This window comes from Acanthopagrus latus, chromosome 24, assembly GCF_904848185.1.
Source record: "Acanthopagrus latus isolate v.2019 chromosome 24, fAcaLat1.1, whole genome shotgun sequence".
NCBI classification, from domain to species: domain Eukaryota; kingdom Metazoa; phylum Chordata; class Actinopteri; order Spariformes; family Sparidae; genus Acanthopagrus; species Acanthopagrus latus.
The window spans coordinates 6,327,513-6,351,027 of record NC_051062.1 but is presented as its reverse complement, the minus strand read 5'-3'; the positions used below and the strand labels follow the sequence as shown (position 1 = coordinate 6,351,027).

The following is a 23,515-nucleotide window of genomic DNA, read 5'->3' as shown; positions in this document are numbered from 1 at the left end:
GGGCTGTTTGTATGAGTAGACAGTGGAACAGACTGGGCCGACAGCAGACCGTGGGACACACAGATATGTGGTCCTTGGACTGTGTCCTACAACTGCACGACAGGCTTTGTCAGTTATGTGGGTTGAATGAAATACATTTCTGTTTCAGATTGTCGTGTACCATGTGTGTCATAGTTGAAGAGAGAGGTTATTCAGTAGAACTAAATTATTACAATAACAAAAGGGGGAAAAATGCTATAAGGCAGGCTTTTGTATTGTGTTCCTATGCCAAGCTGGTTTTTATTGGCTATGGTTCAGGAATGAAGTACAGTAAGGCAAAGCTAATTAATTCATCCATTTTAATTACTGTTTGCATGCTTGCTTTTACAAGTCTACTTACCTTACTATGCCATTCACACATACAACTGCCTATTGTGACTCCAATTACAGTCTTCTTAACTGTGTTGCCATCTTATTCACGGCCCAGCTCCCCAGAAAACATCAATTTCACAAGTTTAATCTGTGTATTTTGTCTTCAGCTTGGATCGACCTCTCTCCACTATGACACCGCGGAAGATCCGATAATAAACGAACGGGTGGAGATTGAGCCAACAATCAACTATCTTTCCGCAGAAAAGCCCACGGTGTGTCGCTTCAGTTGCAATCTGAAAAATCACATCGCAGGGGTGCAGCCTGCGTGGCTTAATAACCTGTGAGATAATCTGTGAAATCTATTTAATGAGCAGATCAATCAAAGGCATCAGTGGCTGTCAACACGAAAAAACAAAACATGCCTGAGGTGTTTAGTGTCTGTTTTATTTTTTTGACACTTTTTCTAACACTAAAATAACACTTTTTCTTATGGAGTTTTGAATATTTAATTGATATATAAAAAATTGCTGCAGTATCTTATGGCTTCATGGATTTGCATGCAAAGTGTTCACAAACACTACACTACACTACACTATACTACACACACGCACACACTCTAAAACTTCTAAGAGCCACAGCCCCCACTGCATCGCTCTAGCTCCTAACCCCACTCACATGCACAGCAGCCACTTCACAATCAAAACACATGCACACATGCAAATACAAGTGCATACTCTCACTAGAGAGCGCACTCACCTACATATCTACACACACACACACGCACACACACACACACACACACACACACACACACACACACACACACACACACACACACTCTCATACAATTGTCATCCCACTGCTCATCTCTATTCCCCCGGCTGTCCGGTCTAGTCCAGGTTGGTCGTCAGGAGAGTGGAGGCAGGCTGAACCTGTCCACTCTGTTCACTATCATCGTCTGGCAGCGAACCTACGGGGTCAAACACAACTTCACTTCCTCTCAGGTACCTCAGCAGGGCTTGATTGATCCCGCCTGGCACTGCAGAGGCCAGTGGAATGGAGAAGGGAAACTGCAATCCTCTGCAGATCTGGCACCAGATTGGGGTCAGATTGCTATCAGGAATGGATTCAGTTGGAGCGATGGATTGACGGATGTGTTTGGATTTGTGGAATTTTGGAATTATGAGCACTTGATTGCTCTCTAAGGGGCCAGCGCACGGCAAAACACAAGGCGTGCAAGCAGCCGCCAGGCAAATTATTCAACTTAAGTTGAACATTTAATGACAAATATCTCACCATAAACCCCATGAGGCTTATGATCTCTTAAAATGAAGTGTCATCTGCTTTGTTTACTCTGAGATTGTTTAATTTTAAAGCTGCTTGGTGTACAATTTTTTCTTGAAAACCTTATGACGTGTATGTTTTGTGTTGTGGGGATATCTACTGGAGTTAGCATGCTAACCAGTTAGCCCCGGTCTGTCCCAGTACAAAGCTCCTGGTCCATCTACGGAAACGACCCCAGCTCACAGTTTGGACTGCTAGATACATGGCTAACTAAGCTAACTAGCTAAATTGTTAGAAGAAATTTGCAGAGGATTGATTGGGCAGGTGGCCAATTATTGAAGATTGCACTTTTACTGTGTTTTAGAGGCTTGAATATGTGAAAGCATCCACAACTTTTTTTTAAAAAAGCTACATTTTATGTAACAGAAACAAACATATTTGCAACAACAATTTAACCTCTGATATAAAATATTCAGTTATGGGGGGGTGGCCTGGGGTGGCCGGGGCCACCCCTGAAATCTCATTGGCCACCCCTTGGCCTCCCCAGATCTGATAGGTAGTTGGCCAAGTTCGTCAACACAAGAAACAAACGAAATGCCGTCAATCAATGATGACAGCTGATCAGCTGATTTAGGACCAGCTTTACAGTTTTAACTAACACAGTAATGGTCGTACTGAGGCTGTGAGAGCTGATTTCTGGTCAGCGGACGTTTGGCCAATGGCAATGCAGGTCTGATAGGTGAGCCATGAGAGATGGGCACGGCACGCTGCATCTGCTGCTGCTGGTCCGGTCCGGGCCGGTCCGGTCCGGTTGTTAATGAAACAGGAAGACTGTTACAGCTACAGCGTCAACGGCTGGCTAAAGACGCTAAAATTTGTCTATTCGGAGGTAACTTAATGTTTAGTTATGTCGTAGTTCTCTCTGAATGTGTAGGAAACCTTTATCTAGCACTAAGTGGCAGCTAAAAGACGAACTACACTGCACTAGCTAGCTTAGCAGCCTGCAAACCAAGTTAAGCATTTAACGTTAGCATTTTTAAAAATGATTGTTATTTGCATACCGCCATGAAATATGAACGGCTGCGTTCTTTACTGAAGACTGAGGGTGTTTTTTGCAGATGTGTGTGTTCAGTAGAGCTAATGTTATATTTTTGACCAACCAGTGTGTGAAATAGTGTGATAGTCTAGATATAAGGAGCTAACGTTATAACACAAGTTGGGATTTATTTATTTGCTCTGTGATTTAAGGGCTGTTTAAAGACTTTTTGCTCTTGGAGACAAAGCACTTTTTGTTTAGATCAATTAGCTCATCTTCATAGAACAAATTGCAGTCAAATGCCACAAATGCTTGAGATTCAATATGTGTTAATTGTGTTATTAAAAGCAATCGAACATGTCGGTAGTTATGTAAAAATAAACCTTTGTAGATACTATGAATAGACATAATTAGGCATATTGTCAGATCTGTTATTTCAGGGGCTCCAGAGCCCCACCAACACCTGCATTTTGCACACTGATTCTAACCCAATTTGACAATGATCTTGCTTGTTGTTTGTAGTTATCGATATTACTTCAAAGTGAATTGACTGACTGATTGCTTGACTGATTGACTTAACTGCATTTCCCCCATCTTTGTTAAGAGAATAGCTATGAAGAGAAGCCGAGATATTCAGAGCTTCTTCAAAAAGAAAAGTGAGAATCAGAGCCAGCCACAGCATCTGCCAGCAGCAGTGGAAAGGCCCAGTCAAAAGTGTAAAAAATGTGTGTGTGTGTGTGTGTGTGTGTGTGTGTGTGTGTGTGGCAGAACCTCCATCCTATTGATGGCTCAGAATTCACAGATATCTGTGTATTCCCACAGCTGACCAGCCACACCCAGAGGATCAGGCGATAGTGAGAGATGAGTGTAATCCAGCAGTGTCTGGAGCTCCACCTGCTAAACATGGTATGTCAAGTTCTGTTTTCTCCAGATGCGTCATTCATGAACAGTTACCTGAAGTTGTCGTGCACTGTCATACGTGATTTGATTTGAAAAGGATGGTCCAATTTTGCCCAAAGTGTATGCTATGTATGTCCTAATACACAGCAAACCCCATACTTAAACATAGACAATCAACCGCGGTCGGCTGCATACGTGGCATTAAACTTTGCGATGCCATGGCCACCATACACTAGCTGTGTGTCCCATCTTGGCCACCCCAGTAAAAATGTCCTGCATACGCCACTGAAAATGTTTCGTCATTTACCATTTAACAGCGAAGCAAAGACATTTCAGTCTGGAGACGGCTGACCATGAGCGGTGAATAAGAATGTTTTTTAATATTCTGAATGGTGAGAGAGAGATGGAGACTCACTTTATGTAGTTGAAAATGCTATTCAGCCATTTTGGCATTTGAAACTTAAGCAAGAGGAAACATGTCCAATATTTTTGGCCGTTGGCATTAAAATTTGCTAACCTCCTCCTTCATGCCTCTGATTAGCTCTGGCAGTGGCAAATGCAATCCATTGCTGTATGTCTTCGTGAATTGCTTAATGAGTGGGATCAGTCAGCAGGGACTGGCAGCTAGTCACAGGATTGGCATGATGGCAGTTGTTGGTATGTGTTAATTCTAAAAACTTGAAATGCATTTTCTGGAAGAAAACGTTGACACTGACGTTATCTCTGCAAGACTTTATATGATGACTTAGTTTTCAAATATTAGTATTTTAGGGAGTTTTTCATGTACAGTGGCTGTCTGTATCTGTAATTGTCAATGAGGAAGGTCACTTCAAGCACCTACAAAAAAAATACACAGGATTTAATAGCTCATTTAGCATGTTAGTGTTAAAATTCTAGGACATGTTAAAGGAAATTTGCATTTTCAAGAAATAGCTCATTAAATATGCAGTTCAGAATCCTTTTTATTGTCATTGCACAGTGTACAATGAAATTTTAGCAACGTCCAAGTATTCACATGACATAAACAGAGTAAAAAGTACAAGGATGCTTGTACTGGATGCTGTTCAGCTCAGTTGGTAGAGCAGGTGTCCTTGCTGTGGCAGCTCTGGGTTCAATTCCCAGCCTGGGCTCTTTGCTGTGTGTTACTCCCCCTCTCTCCCATCCTCTTTCCTGTTGATCCCCAGCTGTCCTATAAAAAAGGCCCAAAAAATGTACAGTGTTTTTGTATACAATGATTGTTGTTCAGTTATTGCACATTGTCCTTGGGTGGTGTGCATGTCAGTGCCCTTTTGTGTTCAGCGATGGCTTGTGGAAAGAAGCAGTTACCAGTAAATGTTATGATAATAAAGCCACATATAATCATGTATTCAAAATGGTTGTGTATTTCCACAGGTAAGATAAAAAAGCCTGGAAGAATCGTAATAACAAGAATTGTGCATGTGATTGCTGGGAAAGAATGTTGTGTTGTGTTGCGAAACAATATTGTGTTGGTCATATAAAAGTTTGTATTCGTGCTTGTCTCCCTCTGCTTGTCTCACACTCAGGTAACCTTCTATGTGTGATTGGTTGCAGGTGTGTTTGAGTGAATGCAGGTTCCAGGGAGCTAAATGGTCCTGGGGCTGGCTCCTCCCATTTCCTGTCTGCTCTCCTCAGTCAGCCAGACTGCCACCATGTTCGATTGTGTGCAAGATGTGTTTGAATAAAGAATGCTTCACTGCTGGTGGTGCTTGGAGGACAGGAAGGGGTGAGTCTCATTTTCATGTTGCGCCAGGGATTCCCCTAGGCCGTGGTCGCACCATGGAAACAATATTATGTTGTGTTGTGAAGTAATATTGTGTTGTGATCAATACTGTGTTGTGATCAATAGTGTGTCGTGATCAATATTTTGTTGTGAAATAATATTGCGTTGGGCTGTGAAACAATAGTGCATTGTGATCAAAGTTGTGTGGTGATCAATATTGCGATGGGCTGATAAACAATTTTTTATCTTTTTCAGAAAATTAATTAGGGATTTTTTTCATCTTTGAGTTGGATCTCTTCCTACAATGCATCCATCTACAATGCATTTAAGTCTTTGAAAATATACAGTTAAAATGATCCTTGATAATTTCTTCTTAAAATGAAAACATACCAGTTTCACATTGAAATTGTAGTTTATATTGTATTCATTGCATTTTGACCAGTTTTCTATGCATTTGTCTATTGTGATTGAGCTGTGACCTACTGTTCATGTAATGCCAGCTCCTTCTTGCCATCTCTCATCTCGCGTTTTGCATGTAACACCTCCATCTAAAACACATTTGGAAGATGTTATTGTTGCATAACTTGGACCACAGCTTTGCTATTTTAATATTGCTTGTGTCCGGGCTGACATGTAAGCAAACTGGAGGTGACTGAATCCTAATTTACAGCTTAACATCACTCACGTACATTTAACTTGTGGTTCTGATATCCTGAAGGCAGTGTAATACAGTAGAATGACAGTTGCTGCATGTAAAAACAGTCTGGTGCTACATGTTGACATGCAACATGTACATTTCTCTGTCAGTTCCAGCACCAGCACATAATTTAGTTTGTGACATTCTGTCACTTTTGACCACAGGGGACAGCTGTGACTTCATTTTCCAATCTTTGTCTGCCGGTCCTCCCTTTTTTTTCCTTTGTTAGGTCAACTCATCCGCAGCGTGCGCTCGGAAAATCAGCCAGCCACTGTCAGCTCCATGTGGATGCTAGAATGAATCAAAGCAAATGTGGCAGGAGGGAGGAAAGATGGACTCATTAGATGTGAGGAATTTGTAAGGCCCCTTCTATCACTGACACACCCCTGCATCGGGGGGCAGCTTCTGGTCTTCATCAGCGGTGTCAAACGCTGTGGGATGTTTGAAGGGGGTGCTGCTGGTCTCGCCCTTAATGGACGGGTCGACCACAACAGCCGGTCTACCTCTGGTGGTTCAGACTGTGGCCTAGGGGCTTCCTTTGATAGACTTTGACCATCTTTGGAATGAGAGCCAAGGGTGTTTCCGGTCTTTAAATGAAAACAAAATACCAGGGACTAATACTTTCTTGACTGTGCTGCTGCTATAAGAAATAAGTAAGAAATAGACACAACCACACTGCACATGGGCCCAGTGTTTGTAGGGGCTTATTTTTTGGAAAAAACTTTCCAGATAGGAATTTTGCAGCCCGATGCTTGTGTTCCCTAAGTGACTGATGAGTGCCTCATCAAGCCTCACACTTTCCCGGGCTGAAAGGAGCTCACAATGACAACCCAAACAATGTGAATCAGAGGATGGAGCAACAGTGCATCATTAGCACACTGTTGCCATGGAGCCTGTGTTGTTAAAAGTAGTACGTCTGCGGTTGTAGCATCTGCAGGAGCAAGGAAAATAATGAAGTATTGCTTTTTTGGCCCTGGATAAGGCACCCTGGGCAAAAACTCAGAGAAGGGAAGGTAAAACTTAGTTCAGGATGAAAAAAGCACAGACCTATTTGTTTTTGAGGAAGCATCATTTGCTAAATTCTTGCCGCTCCATTGCAATCGGGTGTCTCCGTATCTGCTCATTAACCACATTATCATTTGAATTTGTCTTTGGGGCTGCCTCCCCGGATCCATTGTCATCAACACTGGTGGCACGAAAGGTTTCGCGAGCTGTAACGCTGTCAGAGCTTTGCTCCGCTATGCCTACCGCCTGCATGAGAACACAGGCAAACAGCATCCAGACCACAAATTAGCAAGTCTGTTCACAGCGTTCGATGTCAGCGTGCTCAAAACTGCCACAAACTGCTGAAACCACTGCCAGAGCTTTGAATCATACAATTCGCCACATGGAAATCGCGGGAGAGAGAGAGAGAGAGAGAGAGAGAGAAAAAAATCACGGGGAGAGACGCAGACAACTGCTGTTACAGTGTTACTCAAACACGAAATGAAGACACGCCGTGCTAATACATGGAGGCTGGACAGAGTGGGAGGACACAATCACTGATACAGCTCCCATCTTCACTGACTGCATCCAGCACTGACGTAGAGGCCAATTGGAGAGAAGTGGTCACATCACGTTTAATACAGTTTGTCATGTTGATGATGCTGAATAGAAAAGCGGAATAATGTTGACTTGTTGGGCTTACCTCATATCAAGTTAAATGTGACATCTCTTGATGTGAAAATCTACTTGAAGTCGCTGCGTTGTTATAGAATCCTCACAATAACATTCAATTTAAACTAATTTACCAGTAGGTTTAGGTGTCCCTACAGGATGCCCTCCTAGCAATGTCAGCACAATGATTGTGTCTGTAAACCATCTACTAATTCTATTTAACACTTGTATATGTGTTTGTCTGCTAGTGTATGGATTGTTCCCTTTTTTGGTTTTCTCTATGTTATCTGTGTTATAAGTTTAGAACTTGGTTATGAAAAGGTTGTGGTCCCTTGGTCAAACATTGAAATGCATAACAAGACTTAAAGCACAAGACAGAGTTTTTAGTTAGTCTTTTAGTTAGTCAGCTCTGACATTCATGGTTCCCAGAGGATGAATTCCTAATGACTTAGACAAGCATGTGACTTTTCCTGAAGTTATTCCTCCCACTTGTTAAAAGTTTTCACCTATTTTGTGAAATATCTCAAAGTATGGATTGGCAAAAACAATCATGGTTTCCAGAGGGTATATCCCTCTGATTTTAGTACTTTTCGTCTAGCTCCACAGTTGTAGTTTTTCTAACCAACTGCCCTGCCCTGCTGTCCCTCCTTCTGCCTCTCTGCAGTAACATTACAGTGTCTGGATTAAAAACATGCAGCCAGTGATCAGCAAAGACAATGTGTTCCCGACAAAATATATATATGACTAAGGATATACTTTGCTGGAGATGGGGTTCTACCCTGCAAATACAATACAGACTTCAAGTATAATGAACTGCATTTAATGTTTTATATGCATAGTTGTGACTTGTTAGACAGCATCTGCCCACAGATGCCTAAACAAGTTAGTGTAATTAATGAAAAATTATGTTGGCAAAGGAAATAGGACTTATACACTTAATCAACCCTTGCACTTGTTAAATCATGCATTCACAGGAATCTTATGTCTCTTGAATCTTTGATGACTTGCACTCTTTGTATGGAGTGGCCACACTTATAAATAGAATATTCTGTGAATTTTACATATGGATTGTTAACACACGCGCGCATGCACGCGTACACACTTTGTAACGATGCATTCATCAAATGTGTAGCCTGCACGCTGTAGCCTGGCCTTTCAACAAGCTTCCACACACCCACATGCTTTGAAGTGCAACTTCAGCTTTGCCGAATGACTCCAGATAGACACTGGGTGCCAGGGAGATCAAGCTAACAAATCATTTCAGTCCCCTTTTTATATAAGACTTGTTTGTTTTTCTTTTTTTAAATTTTTTTTTATCTGGTTTAAAAAAAAAAAAAGCCTCCACGATTTATCTGACAGAGCCAGCAAAAATGATAAAAGCTGAGAACACTGGGTCATATTGACGCGGCCCGCATTCAGAATTTTCCAATGGCAACAAATTCACTTTGACAGGGCTATTTAAAGTATCACAGCGATGACACATTACCCTGGCTTTGATTGCACTTGCTGCCATTGTCCTCGGCGGTGATGATAATGCCAGCTCGAGAGGGGAGTGTCGTAAAAAAGATGAGTACAGTTACGCACGCTGCATTTGCTTTTATCGCTCACATGCTTACATCTTTCCCATTCTGCCCACTATATTAACTTTTAGTCAAAGACAGGCTAAATCAGACGCAGCAGACTTTTTAGTGTCAGTTGCTTTTTTAATTATTTATTTATTTATTTTAAGCATGCTGGTGGCATGGCTTTAGAGATGATGGTGGTGGTGGTGATGATGATCATGATGATGTCCATCATGTCCTCAACATTTGTACAGACATTCATGGTCCCCATGGTTTCTTTAAGCACCAAAACCGGTTACATTTTTGTACTTACCCCAGATGGCTGACCACACAATTTGACAGATTAGTCATGATTCCCAGAGGATATACCGTAAAAGTCAGTGAGGCTTTTTTTTTACACTAGCGACACTATGTTAGCATGCCAAACTGAGATGGTGACTACGGTAAGCATTGCTCTTGCTAATCATCAGTATGTAAGCATTGTCATTGTGTATATGTTGGCGTGCTGACATTAGCATTTAGCTTAGTTTTGCTGTGCCGGGGTAGATGACAGCCTCCGAAAGCTACAAACACGACTGTGTTGTGTACACACACTTAATGGTATAATATGTTCGACTTTTGGATTGAAATCATTCAAGACTTCTCAAACAGAATGTGACAGAGTGATAGTTTCGAAGCTGTGATGATGTCCATGCATTGTGTTACAAAGCACGTGTAGCATGCTAACCAGCTGTGCCAATGGTGTAAACGCAGACCTTTCCTGGTACTCCCAAGCAGGATTGCTAGCTGCACGGCTAACTGAGCTAATGGCAGCTACAGTTGGCAGCCGTTATGAGTTGCTATTTAGTTATTTCACGAAAAGTTACTTCCCTGCTGGAAAAAACAGCATAGACCAATACAAAAAGTACTAGTATTTCTGTTTAGTGCTAATTAGCAAATGTAACTTGTGAGCGTGCTGAACACTTTCCTTGCTTATGGAACAGTCATCGTATGTGCTTGCTGGCATTAGCATTGTCTCTCTAAATAGGTTAGCATAGCCATGTGAGCATGTCATTATGAATATCCTGTCCAAAGTGTGCAGCCATGCATAGCCCCCAGTTCTCTGTACCCCTGGTCTGGACCGGTAGCTGCCCAGCTAACCGAGCTAACTGGCTAACGGCAGCTATGGTTAGCAGCATTAGCGGTTGCTCTACTCTACCTCCCATTTGTCTTGAGTATGAATTCCACCTTTTAACACTAACATTTAGACTTAACATTTCAACATTAACATTTAAATTCTAAGCTACAGGTCAGACTTATGGAATGCAAAAGTCTGGCCCCTTGGCACCTCATTAAAAGTAGTTAATTGGTCTGCTGTAGACTCTAGTAGCATAAGTATTTATAATCTTCTAGGTTGTTTTTCAAGTCTCTCTTTTTGCCTGAGGAGCATTAAACTGCTGAGATGAAATCATATAGAATCAGCCAGTTTATCTCACAGCAGACTTTGACTGTATTATTTTTTCATGAAACCGTATTTGGTGGTTGCTGAATATTTGATACTCGCAGCCCCTAAGGTATTTAGAAAATGCCACAGTGTTCAGCGAGCCTCATTTTGCTTTGGCGGAGCATCTCTACATATATACGCGACTCAAACACTTTTCTTTATAGCATGCCGAGTGGCGTTGCGTGAATGCAGTCGGGGCTGGCTGTGAATCACGGCGCCTTGTTGCCTCGTGAAGAGAAAAAAACAAAAAAAAAAAAACAGCACAAGATAAACTCTGACATATTTACACACATCACGGCGCGACTCTCTTACAGAACACAGGAGGGTTTTGTCAGCTTTCGAGGCACTTGCGAGCACAGTGATGTTGGGATTTTTTTTTTTTTTTCGCTGTGAGGTTTCTGGATGAGAGAGGAAACAAAAGGAACGCCTTCACTTCCGCGAGCGTATGATCTACCTTCGCCGCTGAGCCCCCTGCGCCATGGCACGGGATGGCGCCTTGGCCTGTATGTGTGCAAATGAGGGCTCGAGCGTGATATTGTGTGTTTATGCATGGGTGCGTAGAGTGTGTGTGCGTGCGTGTGTGTGTGTGTGTGTGTGTGCGGGCGTATATGTTGTGTGAGGCCTGTTGCTGGCCATCCAAGCAGACAGGTGTCAGGTCGTATCAGTGCCTCGCTCCAGTGGCCAGGTGGAAACCTGGAGGAGAAAAAGGTGAATCACCGGGGCCACACTGGGGCAACAAAACTGCTCGGCTTAGTCTACCATCGCCGAAACGCACACATACACTGATGGGGGCGCACTTGCAAACACACACACGCACACAATTTGTTGCTGAAATAGAAAACAAAAGAAGAAGAAACAGGAGGGACAGGAAAAAGAGCTACATGCAAAAGAGTAATGGGGAAAGAGTTCAGACTGAGGGAGGCTTCTTGACTGGGTTTGGCACACACACACAGACACACACACATTGAGATTGAGTCACAAAAAGTTGCGCACAAAGTTAGAAACACACCTACTCACCCATGTGATTGTGTGACTGAGTCCGGCATGAGGCGCACACACACACAAAAATGCACAGTAAACGGACACATCAAATAATTAGAGGCTTGATTGGACTGAAAACACACACACACGCCCTCTGGGATGTGTGTGTGTGTGTGCGTGCTTTTAAATGGTATTTTGTCAGTGCTTGATGAGGAGAATGATCACTCTTCCCTTCTCTCCTTCCCTCCATCCCTCATTTTCTCACTCCTAATTAATTTACGAACACACACACACACACAAGCGCACGCCGTCGTGGAGATAATTGCCGCCGCAGTGATGCAGGCTAATGACAGGAGAGTGGAGCAGAAATAACAGCGCTGATGTTCCTTTTCAACGTATCACTGCTCTGTCAAACACAACCCCCCCCCTCGTGTCGTACGCAAACACTCCCCCCGCCAATCTCTTTTCACCTTCCACTCTTCCCTCCTTTTATTTTCAACTCAGCCCACACACACACACACACACACACGCTGTCCCGCCTCCTTCCTTATTCACCCACTGCCTTCTTGTCGCCTCCGTCACTTGTCACCTCCTCCTCCTTCTCTGCATCCCACTCCCTCCTGACCCCCTGCATTCTCCTCCTTCCTCCCTCCTCGTTTATTGCACTATCTCTCATCCTTCTACTCTTCCTCAATAACACCCCCCCTCCATTTCTTCCTCACTGCTCCTCCTTCGCCTTTGGGTGCCGAAGCAACAGAGGAGTGTCGGGGAGCCTCTGATCACGGCAGCGTTAACCACAATTGAGGGTGGCGTGTGGCAGGATGAGACCTGTTTACCGGAAAACCTTGGCTGGCCGGTCCACATTCCCCTTTTTTCTTCCCCGCCTTTGTGAGAGAGTGTGTGTGTGTGTGTGTGTGTGTGTGTGTGTGTGTGTGTGTGTGTGTGTGCGTGTGCGAGGGGTCTGTGTGTGCCAGTGTGTGTGTGTGTGTGTGTGTGTGTGTTCGCATAGCTAGCTATCCTAATGGGTAGGAAATGTTACCAGCCCACTGGGCTGTGAAGGGCTGAACTCACCTTGAGCGTCAAGAGCGAGAGAGGTAGACAGGCAGGCCAACAGATAACAAGGGACACATACATGTAGCGTGGAGATTTAGATCTTTCATGTAATTTTTGAACACAATGTATTTTAATTTTTTTGTAAAAATTAATTAAAAAGCAAACACAGCCTGTATGATATAACAGGAATCACGGCAGAGCAGCTTCATCAGCCCTGATTTCTGAACACGTTTCTGCATTCCTGTGATGGACAAGGCTCAAAAATGTTGTATTTCTTTATTATCCAATTGGACCTGTTCACCCAATGTCAGCGACAGAACACACTAATGTTGTTGTGACTAAATCTGGGAACAATGGAGGCTGTTACAGCAGCATGTAGAACCAATCACAATGCTTGTTCACAATAAATTCCGGTTATGAAACCCCTGCAACACGTTCTAGCTCACATACTGTTAAATTGTACTTTTCAGTTAAATTCTCTCGCTCATCTAAAATGCATGTTTGATGCTCCTGTATCTTATTAATGACAACACCTTTACTAACATTTGGTTGGAATTGTAAATCAGCTGTTGTTGGCTGGGGTTTTCCTCCAAACTGGCAGTTGGTCTGGGACACCTCTGTTCGGTGGACGTGAAAGCAGCGCAGCATATAATTGAAGCGTGGCAGCAGCGTTAGATAGGTTGGACCGTTGTGTTTTACTGTATATCTTTAAATGACACAGTTATGACTGGGAACACATACTGTATGGGTGGAACATGTCAGGTGTCCACATACTTTTCACATGTATGGTATTCTCTATTTGTTTTCTTCGGAACACACAGCAGACATTTTCCTACAAAGGTTAAATCTGAGGGTGATGTCAATCAGAACTTCTATGTAACTCCAGTACATTTTGTTACACCATTGTTGTTTCCCCACAGAATTTGACATTCAATTTTACATTTGTGAAATGTTTCCCCGGCACAGCAGCGTACTGAATTCTGGCACTGCCTCCTTTCTGCACAAGCACAGCATAACGGTAGTTTATGAAATTGTCAGGAATGGTAATATACAGGATTTGTGTACATGGACACAAACTTTTAAATAGTTTTACTCTCAGCATTGAAACATGGCAGGTCTGCTAGGTTTAGGCAAAGATATTTACAGTTTGTGAAACAGTGATTTGCCTGATAAAATTCACTTTGGTAAGGGTTGAGTTTGTGCTGTCGGGGTGGAATAAAGGGAGCATTCAAGCACATGTACACAAACCCTACAGAGTACGTTTTAGCCAGGAACACTTAGATCTGTTCCAGTTTTTCAAAAAACTCTTAATCATTTTGTGGCTCTTTTTTTGCATTTCAATGCCATGTTTGGACACAAGAACATAATTGACAACTTAAAAAAAGGAGCACCCAAAAGCACAACCATTCAAAAAACCAACCGTTTTCTTCTCCGGGCTGAATGGGACCAAAATCCCTGCAGCCAGATGCTTAAAATCTTGTTGAAAGCCTTGCAGAAGCCTGTTACAGCAGCATGTTTGTGCCAGTGGTTCTGGAATGAGATGCTGAACAATCACATATAGGTGTTATATCTATACACTTTGTGGGAAGGGGGGGGAGGAGGCTACATACTTTTGGCTATGCAGTATGAGTAGAAAGTGTCTCTCTGCAGTGTTTCTGTGAATTCCGTATGTCCTCCGTGCTGTACAGATGTTTGTGGCAGGCAATAACATGCAGCCGATTTCAGTCACAATGGCACCCTTGGCTGTGGTTTTGCAGAGAGCTATGCACATACACTTACCCACACATGGACAAAAATGCACGGATGCACTCAGACACTCTCAGCGGGGCCCCCAAATCGACTTAACGCCTTCTGCTAATTACCTTTACATTTTTTACACTTCTGCTTACTCAGGCGCCATTTTAGGCAACAGTAGGTAATTGATTTCTGGGTGCGTGTGTGTGTGTGAGAGAGAGAGAGAGAGCTAATAGTCAGTCTTGTCGGGCTGGTCGCTTTGTTGCCAGACTGCTATTGAAATTCACTGCGTTTTGAAGCGCGCGTGCCAGCCGACGCTCAGTTCCAACAGGACGGACAGGAAATCTGTTCAGATTAGCGCTGTTGTTCTCTCTCGTCGAGTTCAGACGTTTGGTGAGTCAGACGGAACACTTTGAACGCAGGAAAAAAAAGACTGAATGAGTGGCGAGGAGAGCTGTCCGGAGTGTTGTGGCAGCGGGGAAGGGCGCAAGGCAGGCATCACGCCTGTAATCGCTTGAAACTCGACGTAAAGTCAGATCCAATGAGAAGAACTTTCCACAGTCTGTCCTTGATTCCTCTCTGTATTCTAAGCAAGTGGACATGCTCTGAGAGATGTACACCAACTTATTGAAGAAAACTTACTTGCAGTGTCAAGATTGGTTAATTTAGATTTAGTGTCTCTGTGCCAGTCCTGCTTCAATACAGAAACTCGGAGACTTGTTGTGATCACACTACAAAGTTAGCAAAGTTTGGCAGATGAGTAGTGCTTACAGGCTTTGTGTTGTATGACTGTCGGCATAAAGCTAGCTGGTTTAGCTTGAAAGCTAATGGCTAACACCCTAGCAAGCAAGGGACATGCTAAAATCAGTCAAAATCCTGTACACAAGCGCTCTCTGTCATGGAGCAAACTGCCAATTAGCTCATCAGCTCTGTTGCAAACTTATAAATATTCTGGTGACTGTGCTTATTTATGGATCGACAGCTTTCCCTATTTTGGTCTTCTGACTCTTGGTCAACAACAACATTTTACAGCAACAATTTTATTTTTAATTTAATTTTATTTTTTGACACTCTTTCTTCTGCCTTGCCCAAACCTGCCACCCACAATGCAACTCCAACCTCAAACAGTGCAGAATTCATTCCAGAGATCACATGCTTTTGTCTTTTGTGGAAAGGTTTGGAGGATACCAAGAAAAAAAAACTACAATAGCTTTTCCCCATTATGGTTGGTCCAATGTGTGGAACTGAAATATTGTAGTTTTTTTTTTATTTCACTCTTTATCCTGCCTTGTCAAAAACCAGCTGTCTACATTACCCACAATGCAACTCAACCTCCAGGCACACTGGTGTGTCATGTTAGTTAGCCTCAAGCTGCTAGCCCCCAAGCTGAGCTGGGGAGTTGACTTCAGAAGTCTGGTCAGTTATTTATTTCTAGCCGCCACAAAAGGGTATACACATATATATATATATATATATATATATATATATATATATATATATATATATATATATATATATATATATATATATATATATATATATATATATATATATATATATATATATATATATATATATATTTTTTTTTTGTCACATGCAGCATTCCCCAAGACCTTCCAGTCGACTTTAACGTAGAAAATGTGCTGTGTTCGCCTTTCAGACTGCAGACAGACGAAACAAGGAGCTCTCGCGAAAAGAAATGCAGCGTTGTCAGACGAGTTACGCCCTGGCTCAACTTTTTAAAAGTTTAAATGAGCAGACTGCTGACAAAGAGTTGAGTGCAAAGTTGCCAGATTTATTACAGTTCAAACGCTCTCTGACAGTGTAAATATACCTTAAGATGGCAGCAAGCACTACACCTCCCCGTGAGCATCCATTTATAGGAATAACAAACATGAGCACGCCACAGTTTTTTTTTTTTGTCTGAACATCTAATTAGCTTTTTTTTTTCTTTTTTTTTCCTTCTGTAGAACGGCATTAATCTGTCACAAAAGGGAGCCGACACTTAGAAGCTTTAATGACAACGTTTTGTGCGACACGGCCTCTTTATACTGCGCTTTCTGTCATTCAGTGCAAGCTTTTACAGCTGAAAATTGGACAAGATTCAATAACAGTTAATTGCATGTTCTCCCGCAGTTCAGCCAACATTGCGAGACACAAAAATAACAATTTCATTATTGATCATGAAGCTGCACACATCGGCGGTACACTGGAAAGGTTTTTTTTTTTTTTTTTCCCTCCAGTCTCCATTTTTCCCTCGGTGGAGCTTTTGACAAAGCGGCCTGATTGCAATTTGATGTCCGCGGCCCTGGAAGTAAACTCTGTTTGTTTAATCCTGCCCCTAATTTAAGGCTGACCTCGAAATCAATAGCACATCGGATTAAAAGTTTTTGTCAAACAAGGACATAATTGCTGTCAAGTCCAGTCGATTGTTTTCGCTGTGACGGAGGCGACAGAGGCAGGTAACTGAGAAATGCAACCAATTTGATCTCAATCCTGCAGCGCTTCAGTCACTGCTTGCTCCAGCTCTCAATGGACAACTTAGCCCGCCACGCACAAGTTTGACTTTGATTTCAAATACCGACTGAGAACAAATCTATCTAATACCCTGCAGTATCACATGTTCCCCCTTGTGCCTGTTTCATACTGAAGGACAGGCATCTCCCCACACAGCTGTCGAGGAAATGAGAGCAGGCCTGATTTCGTAACTCCAGTCTTTGTAGCACATGACAAGGACGCTAAATTGTCAGGTTGGGAGAAAACAGGGGCCTTTTTTTGGCCTCGTCCTGATAACACCGCATCATTATTTACCTGTCATTGCGTACAACAATGCGTTTGAGATAAACCCAGTCTTCTTTTTTGTTTTGTTTTTTTTTCTTTACCCCCTCCCTCTATCCCAGCAGCAAATTTATCTTTACACAGACAGTCTGGCTTCTCTCCGAGTGCCGCCGTGCATTCAAAGTCCTGTATTTTTTATTTATTTATTTCCAAGGCAATGTCAGGTCGCGATGCTCCTGACACTCTGTGGAGTTAACACGCAGTGGAGCTTCAAAGACCTGTCTTTTACGAGTCGGAAGATGTAAGCTGCAGCGGTGTCTCTCCCCGTTTGGTGTCAAGGAGGTGATGTATTATGCAGCAGCGGCGCAGTGGGTCATGTTGTGTGAAGAACCAGTATGTGGCCCTGACAGGGTACGTGGCACAACCTTGAGGAGGCTTAAAGATAGCACCGGCTGCTTAAACCCTTTTGTCCCAAACCTATTCAGGCTGGAGTGGGCTCTTGACATGAGGTGGGCCCTTTACCACATTTACCTGTTTACCACCGTCTACCACTGAGCTGCTTCATGGCCAAGAATGACACTTGATATGAAAAAAAATGAAAAGGAATCTTATATAATACTTAAAATGTTGACAGACAGATCAAGACAGAAAAAAAAAGTTCTTGGTACTTACCAAAGTTTGGTGGTTCTAGTATTATTCCGGTCAGAGGTCTGTAGTCAAACACAAACGGCAACAAGGCTGAAATGCACACAGAGAAAAATACGCCCTGGCATTCAGTCTTCGATCTGCATTTACATTTCTCACATTTCCAAGAGGTTCAAAGTGCGATTCTCACTCTAGTGTGACTGAATGCACAGTATGTAATTTCTGCCGTGAGGGATCGTGGGAGTTGTTGTATTTATTGCTACATAGTTCATTTCTGATAAAGGTTCATTTACGTGACTCCAGCAGAAACGTTCAGGAACGAGGTAATGTGCGAGTTTTATTCATGTCACGTCCAGTCGAAGGGTCCTTGGGCAAGATACTGAACCCTAAACTGCTCCTGACGTACTGGTCGGCACATTGCATGGCAGCCACCACCATCAGTGTTTGAGTGTATGTGTGAATTAATGTAAATGTGACTTTTACCATCTTGGCTAAGGTTATTAGCATGCTAACATTTGCTAATTGGCATTAAACATAAAGCACGGCTGGTGCTCATAGGACTGTCGTTAGCTCTTTGGTTTTTGGTTTTTGGTCATTAACAAGTATTGGATGAATTAATGTCTTTACCAGATGATGGCGCTAAATGAAGAGATCAGTAAAGTTATAACAGTTGATCCTGAGGGGCCCACATCACATTCACAGTCCCTGGGTATTGCATGAGGCTGGGATGTCTGACTCGAAGGTCGAAGTGTTTGTGTGGATGTTGAGGTGGATCATTAACCTGCCAGAAAAGATCCAACCACGAGCCAAGTTTCCTGTCATGGGCATCCAGATTTTGATCTAAATCCTCATGGTACCTGGATCCCTCAGTTCCACAGGCGATTTTAAGCAAGAGTCTAGCAACACAGATCTGCCATCATGTTTCACAGTTGGGATTAGGCTGTGTTCTGAATCAATGTCCCTCTTTTTACACCCAACAAACTTGCGGTGTTTGTGGCCCAAAAGCTGCATCTAACCTTTGAGCCTGTCAGTGGATTTGACAGGAGCTTCTGCTCGGTTTTTAAAAATGTTAAACCCGCTTGTTGTATGGAGGTTGCTTTTACCTGTCAAAGTTTGTGACTCTGTGACCCCCAAAGTACAACGATTGCAACTTCTTGTGCAAATGAAAGACAGTTTCTTGAACTGTATACCTTAAAGAAACCACAGGTGCATCTTTTTCAGTCAGGTTCATCACATCGCTATTTTTATTCATTTCATTTTTTCCGAGCATTTGTGCATTTGTATAATCTGTCACTAAGGTGATGGATGAGCAGTCACAAGTTGTGGTAAACTCAGATAAACTTTTTAAAAAGTAAAGAACTAAAGGGTCTTATGACACGAAGGCATGCTTTAGAGGCGAATAAATCTCCAGATTCACCTTTTAAAGTTGAAGTTTCTTTAATATTTGATGTGTAAGATCAGACGTACACTGACATTTTGACTCAGACTTATTTTTTTCTAGCACATTTTTAGGATCGGGTTTCGAAAAGTCTGGAAAGGGTTGTATAGATGACCAGCAAGGTGCAGACTGCTGCATTTAAGTTTACAGAGGTCAAAGTCATATAAAGCTTATGCAAGACATTGTAAAGACTTATTGGACATCAAATAAATCCCTACTGGGTACCTAATGTGTAATTTAGGTATAGATATGTGGTGACATAATGATGTCAAAAAGTCACAGAATTAAAGGAGGGACTACTGACGAGGCGTTTCAGGAGCAGCGTTTTGTGGGATAAAAGAACGTCTGTTGGACATTTGAACCTAAGAGACCTTTTTGCATGCACAAAAATACATGTTAAACACTGAAAGTAAGGGGGAAAAACAGATAAATAAAAAATAAACTGAGTAAACAATTTCATACTGTTTTACTTTGTTTGACTCTGCCACCTTCCCAGCTTCGAGCTTATTTACCCCCGAGAGCAACGTGTTTGTTCAGTTATGGAAAAACTACGTATTTCTGAGTTTGCATTTTCATTCCCTCATTAATATTGTAAATATTAAAATACCGAGTTTTGATTTCTTCTCAAAAACTTCATAGTGCCCCTTTAATATCCCCTATAACTACATTACAATTGCAGTGAAAACAGGCCAGTATATAACCATCATTTTAAATAAACTTGTACACTGAATAATTAGACAGTAATACGCTGGCTGTCGTCTGAAGTGTTCATTTCAATACAATGGTGACCGTCTCTCCATAATCAGCTTCTGTAAGAAGGCCTCCGGTGGACGGAAGAAACGCCTGATCCTAACAGAATCACACACGTCTACGGTTCTTTCGGGATTTTCCACTATTCAGAGTGACAGCAGTAAACTGGTGGGAGCAGCTACGTGGGCAGGGAGTGTTACAACCAGACAGACTCGTGTTGGGGATGTACCTACTGTAGCGCTGCCGCGGTCTCGTACTATACAGCCAGACCTTGACAGTAACTGTCGAGTGAGGGAGCACAGTGTGTCTCCTCCGCTAACCCTCAGGTTGGATTTTTCCAAACCAGGTTTGACCGGGCGACATTTTAATCACAAACTTACTTCTTGAAATGTTAACCGCCTCTGCTGGAGCAGGAATGGGAAAAAACTAAAGAAATCTGCAAGCAGAACACTGAGACAAGTGGTTTATTTATTTGGGGTTTTTTTTATCTGCAGGAGCCAAGCATCATCGTCATCATGCAGGAGCGCACAACATCATCATCACACTCCTCTATCTGCCACAACGAGGACCATTTGGATTATAATATCAGCCATTGTCATTCTAATTCAACCATCTGCGGTTTCCATGGTGAAAGCTGTGAGAAGCAGAGCCCACACACAGGGACTTGTCAGCAGTCATGAATATTTTCCATTGAACTCAGGCTGCAATAACAGAGGAAGGAGAGGACAAAAAACATGTCCAGCAGGCGGTCAAAGACAACATGACCTGATATGAAAAGCCGCTTGTATCGCTGTTGATTTGAATTTATATTGCGAGTTCTTAGTTCGGAGTGTCAAAATATTTTAAGATTGAATGCGAATGCATTGTGGTGGTCTCAACTACGGCGTCCCGCTGAAATCCCAAATACTTGCCCCGATGTGACGGCACTGTCACCGCAGAGACGGACCGAAAACAAACAAAACGTACACTGTAGTATTCGTCCGTGTTTGCCAGTGTTTCCAACAGGCTGGAAAATTCGATTGGTTGTACAATTGCCGCAGCGGATGAGGCCTGTGTTCACTCGGGCATCCATCTGTGGGACTGCAGATTTTATTGTTGTTCAACGGCGGCGGTGTAGCAGATGTGACACACATTCACAAAATATTCAACAGAATCTGTAAAATGAACAAGGGACCAAAAGGTAAAGACAAAAAATGTCTTTCCCATGTTGATGTGACCGACTTCAGCACTGGACAGCTCCCGTGCTGCCACAATGAATAACAACAAAATACATTCAGAAAGAAACAATAAAAAGTGCATTCGTTCTGTTTGAATAATCAAGCGACTGTGCATTTGTCATGTGATTAGATTAGATATTAGAAATAACTAAGTAAATAATAATACACTTTAATTAAATGTTTAACAATTTTAATTAAAGTATAACAATTGAAATAAATGTAGGCATTAATTACTTTATGAAATGTGACAGAAATTGATCAGTAAAGAAAGCACACTGTGTATTTGTGCCGGATTCTGCCTAGATACTGAAGTTATTCTATTCTAGACAGATCTCTTGTTTGTGTCACACCCTAACCAAACCACACCCATTTGAAAATGTAAACAACACAAACACAAAAGTATTTAATATGTCATATGATGCAAACCGTTTGTCACGGACGATGGGCTTGACATAACGTTAACTTCACCATGGGGATATAATACATGTGTTATGACAACAAACGAGAAAATATTCCATCTGTCTATGTGTTCTGTGGTCTGTGCATGATAGAATACATATTGCTGTGCTTTACCTACTGTAGTACCCTGTTCAAAGATTATTTTCCAGGAATTTGGTTTAGAGCCAGTCGGAGACATTTTACCTAATGGTATGCCACCGAGGAGACATTGCCATTAACATTGCCAGAAGCACAAAACCTCAGAGAGTTTTTAATATTAATTAGGCGGCGTGAAGGGTTTAAATGTGGAGGGATGATTCAGAGCTTCTCCCAGCAAAAAGTCAATTAATTCTTTTAATTATGTCAAGCACCTTGTGATTTCTCCCTGCACCGTGAATCCCAAACAATAGAGTCAGGTGATATTTTGAGACGGTGATGTGTGAAAGGTTTGCTGCCCATGTGTCTGTTTTTTTTTTTTTTTTCCGGTTCACGTCATCCACACACACACACAGTGAAAATAACGTGGCTCTAAATGAGAGCAAACTACATGACAAACGTTCAAATTAGGACATCGTTTTCCTTCAGTGACTGAGCCAAAAATCCTAATTGAAATCACATTTAAAAATCAATGATTCCGTGAATAAGACAAAGCTGAGATGAACGTCCCTGGCCTTAAACCTCAAGGATCCCCCCCGAAGGTCCCCTTTCAATATGCACACTCTCTACGCCAAAGGTCCCGACTCAGCACAATTCATTACAAGGCCTCCTACATGCAAAGCTGGTGTATACGGCCGCATTCATTTTCAACTTAATCGGTTAATTGCTTGCGTCGCTTTAGCGTGTCTGGCACGACGTTGTGATTAATGGCGGACTGGGGGGCGAGGCGGGGATGAGGCAGCGAGCAGTCCTCGGAGTGACAGCAGGTGAGCCGCGGCCTGTTTCGCCTTCAACTGTTGCAGATTCACTAGACGCGGTGCGGCCTCCGGGCACAGCGTGCGCTCCCTCGCCCACTGATCGGCTGGAGAGTCATTGAACTGAGAGGGAAGTTGACATGATGTCCGAGAGCGCGGCACAGATTGTTAACAAGCCCTGTCCATCCTTACATCCCTCACGCAGCATTGACACTTGAGCGCCGTGTGAGAGGACCGTACACTGATTTCTGATATATACATTCTGTATCAATGACTCTGTAATTTGTCAGGTGACAATTACTGCCATGAAAGCCCTCCCTCTGCCTCCCAGTAATGGGAGGGCTGTTTCAGAAAACAAGCTGCGTTACCCTTTCGCTACCATCATGCACTTAGCTTTGTTGTCATGGTTGCAAAAAATTGCCATCTTGAAGTCCCATGGAACACTTTTATACGTCGCATCAAAAGCGAATGCACGACGGCAGAGGCAAGAATGCAAATGCGTCAGAAGTGGCTGAATGTGCAACGTTTGTTCCAGGGCCCCTCCAATGTATAAACGCAGCCCTGGGGGGAGGTGGAGAAAAAGAAAGAGGAAAAAAAAAGAGAATGCAGCGCCTTTCCGATAATTCACTGAGACAAGTGTAAAGTGAAGACAGCCTCGGGGAGAAAACAGAGATTACTAGTTAATTCAGCTTTGTGTGAGTTAAATTGGCTGGAAGAGAGTGGCTGTGTGTATGCAATCGTGCAGAGATGTACAGCGTGGAGAGTACTGGGGCGTGTATATATGGATGAAAAAACGTCTGTGGGTTAAAAGCTAATGCCCAAAAGAATGGTTCAGCCCTAACCCTACGTTTATATAGGTT

The 23,515-nt window shown here is 42.6% G+C and overlaps 1 long non-coding RNA gene across 10 annotated transcripts in view; it reads left to right on the top strand.

The window, feature by feature from the left end:
- Positions 1-2,235: 2,235 nt before the first annotated feature.
- Positions 2,236-23,515, top strand: part of LOC119015414 — an 84,799-nt gene continuing 63,519 nt past the window's right edge. For 7 of the 10 annotated variants that reach the window (XR_005073344.1, XR_005073346.1, XR_005073339.1 and 4 more), the window contains exons 1-4: positions 2,387-2,524; positions 3,276-3,396; positions 3,494-3,577; positions 5,144-5,315. This is a non-coding gene — a long non-coding RNA (uncharacterized LOC119015414). The other 3 variants (XR_005073342.1, XR_005073343.1, XR_005073345.1) reach the window with 3 other exon arrangements.